The following is a 6,154-nucleotide window of genomic DNA, read 5'->3' on the forward strand; positions in this document are numbered from 1 at the left end:
CTAATAGTCTTTCGGAAGGCGCTAGAGGCCTGGTTCTGCCAGCGGGCTGGGGAACCCAGAGCGGGATGGAGCCCATTAAATGGCTTGTGTTATCTGCTGTTGCTGGGGTAGGGGGGATTATTTTATTATATTTTACTATTTTATTTTATTATATTTTACTATATTAATTTATTTGATTCTTTTTATTAGTTTTATTGTTTTAAATGTAGTTTTATACTCTTTAAGCCACCTTGAGTCGTCATGGGCGAATAGGTGGCAATATAAATTCAATATATAAATAACAATTTTATATACTGTTTTTATATTTTGATGCTGATTGGTGATGGTACAGTGGTTGAGTAGATTATTGCAGGCTAAATCTGCTGCCAGCAATTTGATTCTCACTGGCTCAAGATTGATTCAGCCTTCCATCCTTTCATCCTTCCGAGGTGAAAAAAATGAGGACCCAGATTGCTGGGGATTGTATGCTGACTCTGTAAACCACTTAGAGAGGGCTGTAAAGCACTGTGAAGCAATATATAAGTTTAAGTGCTATTGCTATTGCACATCACCTAGAGTCCCTCTTTGAGGGAGATGGGCAGTTCAGAAATGTGAAAAATAAATAAATGAATACAAAAGATAATGTGGGTTCTTGGGACAGTGCTCTCCAATATCGTATAAATAATTGTCACCAAGATACATACATGAACAAAATTCATAATCTTAAAGAAGTTTGGGTCACATATTCAGAAATAATAAGATATCCATTCCATATATGAAATGTTGGTTTGGTCTCTGGCATATCATTAACATTCATGTTAATGGGGAGCATGCTGGCTGGGGAATTCTGGGAGTTGAAGTCCACAAGTATTAAAGTTGCTAAGGTTGTATGGGTTCAGACAACTGGGGTTTGGAGTTCTTTTTTTAATGGAGGGTGTGTTGGTTTGTTTTTTTGTAGAAATGGGAGCCATGGAAAACTAGATTGTCAAAAAAAGAATCTGTCATAACATATTTTCACTTACTGGAAATACTATGAACAGCTATTGAGTACATTTCATTACACATTGCAGAATCCTTGAATCCTTCAGACAATATTGCTTAGAGATATTAGTTGGAGGGGAGGACTATGCACCCAAAATTCTTGTGTTCAACTTAAGAAAGTTTAATTCATGCATATTGCATTGCAAACTATATAAGCTCAAAAATATAGAAAATATAGGTTTTCTGAATGTTATACTAGTATGAATTTATTTATATGTTTATGAATTCAAATATAAATTGTACCATTTAGAAATGGATAAATTTCAAAATTAATTTATTTGTACGATTAACTTGAAACTTGTAATTAATGCTGACTAATTGATTTGTGGCCCCAATAGCTTTGAATGTGTTTATTCTATGCTAAATTCAGAGAAGCATCCAGGGTTGACAACTTATTTAAATCTGGCTTCAGTTTTCTAGAAGTGCTAATTTACTAACTTTTGCCATTTCTAGTAATTCTGTGTGATTAATTCGCAATTTTCCTGTGATGACGTTTTACTTTCCACTACGTGATGTATAGGTACACTAAAAATATAGCAGTGTCACCATGAATGCATCTAATGCCATGAGACCATTAGTATTTGTCTCCCTCTCGTGGTTCATCTAAAATCTTTATGTGTTTGTCAAGTTTATTAATGGGAAAAGTAGCCATAGATTTTTTTAAATGAAAATTGAAAAAAGTGACACAAAACAGAATGCTTGTGTAAAGTCATAACTAAACTAAAATGGAATATCACCCATTGTAGGAATACAATGGTCACAATTCAACATAGAGTTAGTTATGCTTAACCTTATTAATTTCAAAAGGCTGAAATGCACTTTGCTCTCTTTGGATTGTAGTCAATGAAGTCACAACACTGTGGCCCTAAACAAGAATGTCCATATTGAAGAAATTCACTTTTAAGAATTATCTCCAACAAGACCTGTGATTCTGATAACATATCAAAGAATGATGTTAGCAGAATTAACAAGTATTTTCTTAGCTAGTTTTATGATCATATCTATGTGGTAATAAAATATCTCTATATTGAAACAGGTATACTCTCATATGAGCACATTTACCTGTAAGTCTGTAAACTTGATTATCTTACCTTAAAATGGAGAACCTAATTTATTGTCAAGTACATTTTCTGACCAAAACCTGCTATGGTTTATGTTCCAGGAATGGAAATGGCTGAGGTTAAAAGTAGATGTGATTCTTAGATTCACTGATTATTCAGTTAAGGTAACCATTTTTTCCCTTTCTTTTCAGTCATATCTGATTTTTGAGTTTGCTTGGACAAATCCTTGCAGTTTTCTTAGCACAGTTTTTCAGAAGTGGTTTGTCATTGCCTCTTTACTAGGTCTGAAAGAAAGTGACTAGCCCAAAGTCATCCTGCTGGCTTTGTGCTAAGGCAAAACTAGAACTCATTAACTCTCAGTTTCCAGCCTGATTCCTTAACTACTTCACCAAACTGACTTTCCCTGCTCTAAAGAGAAATTAACTATTATACTGTGCTGTCTATTATGATACTTCTAGTTTTCAGTAATAAAAAAGCATCATGCTAGAAGCTAGAAAAATGTGGAATAGACAACATCATCTCCAGATGGATTTGTAGCTGACTGACAAACCGTACTCAATGAGTAGTCCTTCATGGTACTATATCCACATGGAGAAAAGTAAGCAGTGGGGTACTACAAGGTTCTGTCTTAGGCCCTATAATCTTCAATATCTTCATATATGACTTAGATGAGCAGATAGAAGGGGAACTCATCAAATTTGCAGATGACACTAAACTGGCAGGAACACCCCAGAAGGCAAGCTCAGGATCCAAAAAGATCTTGACAAACTTGAACAATGGGCCCTATCCAAACAAATGAAATTTAATGTGGTAATTGGCCTCCTGCCAATTACCTCCTCGCGACCTATCAGATCACACAGATTAGGTGTCCTCCGAGTTCCATCCGCCAGTCAGTGTCGACTGGCAACCACGCGGAGGAGAGCCTTTTCAGTAGTAGCTCCGACCCTTTGGAACGATCTCCCCGTGGAGATTCGTACCCTCACCACCCTCCAGACCTTCCGCACAGCCCTCAAGATCTGGCTATCCCGTCAGGCCTGGGGTTAAAGATTGTAATTCGTCCCCACCCGAATGATGAATGTTGTTTCTATTTTTAATTATGTACTGTTTTTATATGTCACTGTCTGTATTCCCTTCCCCACAAGTTGTAAGCCGCCCTGAGTCCCCTCAGGGAAAAGGGCGGCCTATAAATAAAATAATTAAATAAATAAAATAAATAAATAAAAAGCAAAGTTTTATATTTAGGCAGGAAAAAATCGAAGATATAAGTACAGATTAGGGGAGACCTGGCTCAAAAACAGTAACTGTGAGAGGGACCTTGAAGTTCTAATGAATGATCACTTGAATATGAGCCACAGGATTGTGGTTGTGAGAGAAAAGGAGGAGGAAAGAATATTATGTATGTTTCTTGCCTTCAGTGATTTATAAAAACAATACAGCAGGATAAAAATCTAATAAATGCATGGATAAAAACAAAAATGCTATTTGCATGTGGATCTTTTTCTTCCTCCACTGATCCAACTCATTGCCTTAATAATGCAGACAGCATGGCAGTATGAAGTATTATCCTGGATCAGGGTGTATGGCCTATGGAAAATTGCATCGTTCACACTGTTAGATTGGAGCTCTACAATTGGCTCACCTTGTTGATGAGAAAATTGTCCCCCAACTGCATTACCACTTTCTTTTGCAAGGACAGATTTGATGAATATCTGTAAAATAAGGTAGATTTAGGAAAAGTTTTATCTGTATATTTTCCTATGCATTATAGTATTGTAGGGTTTGGAGTAGGCTTAAGTGTGCTTAAATTTTGCCCATAGGCTCTCCACATCTAGCTTCAACTGTTGTTTTACTTCTATGATGTATGAAAGTTCTCCTGAGCAGAATTTGTGTCTATAGTCACAACTGGCCTCTAATGTACAAATATATTTGCATGAAATCCACATCCATTGCCAAATATGTCTTTTAAGATAATAATATTTTTCCAGTTTATTTTACATTTAATTACTTAAGCTGGTAAGTGGTTAAGATCTGAGGTTTTTTCATACCCAGGGAGCTAAAAATTATGCAATACATACAGTGTTAAGCAAAAATTATTAGTTGAACTGTGCATTCTACTTGCAATTAGAGAATTAAGGATATATTTAACTACAACCATCAAATGGTCCACTATTTTCTTTAATTAGTATGATATCCAGTATTTTCAATACCACTTTCCGTGATGATAAGGATCCTTTGAACATTTCCACAGTTTCATTTTAGTCACAGCAACCGTCTTAATCTAAAGCAGGGGTGTCAAAGTCGATTTCACTGAGGGCCGCATCAGGGTTGTGTTTGACTAGGGCATTCCAGGGTGGGCATGGCCAGCTTGACATCACTAGTGTTTTAGCAATAGCAGTAGACTTATATACCGCTTCATAGGCCTTTCAGGCCTCTCTAAGCGGTTTACAGAGAGTCAGCATATTGCCCCCAACAATCTGGGTCCTCATTTTACCCACCTCGGAAGGATGGAAGGCTGAGTCAACCCTGAGCCGGTGAGATTTGAACCGCTGACCTGCTGATCTAGCAGTAGCCTGCAGTGCTGCATTTAACCACTGCGCCACCTTGGCTCTAGTGTTGTGGGTGCCTGTGGTGGCCCAAGCGCTCTGCCAGTGAAAACTCTGTTTCTGGGTGTGACAGCCTCCTGTAACACTGTCAGGTGACCCTCCCGAGCTCCATTTTCACTGGCAGGCCAGTCTTTCACTGTTTCCAGGGTTGCCCCGCATGCCAGATCTAACCACCCCATGGGCTGGATCCAGGCTACCAGCCTTCTGTTTGACACCTCTGATCTAAAGGATTAAAGGAACTATTAAGTCAGAAATTATTAAGTTGTGTTGACCTGGAGCACTTCCTTTCTTTTTTTAAAAAAAAGAACACAAAAAATATCAGTGATTCATTCCCTATCACTTGGTTTTTCAGGGTCCTTCTTGAATGTTTAGAATTTAGGGATTCTGTAAGCACATTATAGCTGTGTATATGCTGGTATGTGTATGTGAATTCCACTTCTATGATTAGGATAAGCAGAAGGGACAGAAAGAATGCAGATGCTAGATAAAATGTGTGGCTTTACTAATGGGGTTTGATAGCAGATGTCATAAGCAGCAATGGCATTTAGGTTTATAAACAGCTTCATAGTGCTTTACAGCCCACCCTAAATGGTTTTACAGTCTCAACATATTGCCCCCAACAATCTGAGTCTTCATTTTACCGACCTTGTAAGGATCGAAGGCTGAGTCAACTTGGAGCCAGTCAGGATCGAACTGCTGGTAATCAGCAGAGTGAGGCTGCAATACTGCATTCTAACCACTGTGCCATCATTGCACTATCATTGAATCTTGGAGAGTTGCTGACAATTAGTAATCTCAATAGACCAGCAGTCTCTGGTGGCTTCTTTATTATGGAAGTCTTGGAACTTCTCTTTTGGTTATAAAGAGGTAGGCATTTGTTAACTTTACATCCCATTTTCCATTAAGATTTCTAGGACTTTTTCCAGCACATTTGTCTTCATAACAATGTTCCTGGGAGGCCAAGTGGGCTGAGTAAAAGTGGCCCAATAAAGACACCCGATGAGCCTTTATGGCGGATGATGGAATTGATCCTGCTTTCCATAGTCCAGGTCAGAGGTGGGTTGCCAATTTTTCTACTACTGGTTCGGGCATGTGCAATGCTTCTGCGCATATGCGGATGTGTCTGGGTGGGTGGGCGGAGCCTCTCGCCGCTGCTACTATCAGTTTGCCCAATCCGGGCCAAACTGGGAGCAACCCATCTCCAGGTCCTATGTCTTCATCACTACACCATGTATTCTCCATGTTTATGTAAACTGTAAACACACTAATATTTGATTCAAATGAAGAGAAGCCAGAGCATAGCTAACTAGGTAAAACTAGGATAAAACAGTAAGAGACAAAGAGGAAGGGAGGAGACTGTCTTGGCTGTGCAGCCATAAAGTCTGTGCACATTTTTCCATCTCTTTCTCCAGTGCAATCTACTCTTCTTTCAGGAGATACCCCAGTGATTCTGTTTAATTACTGCTGACA

Source organism: Thamnophis elegans, chromosome 5 (genome assembly GCF_009769535.1).
Source record: "Thamnophis elegans isolate rThaEle1 chromosome 5, rThaEle1.pri, whole genome shotgun sequence".
Taxonomy (NCBI): domain Eukaryota; kingdom Metazoa; phylum Chordata; class Lepidosauria; order Squamata; family Colubridae; genus Thamnophis; species Thamnophis elegans.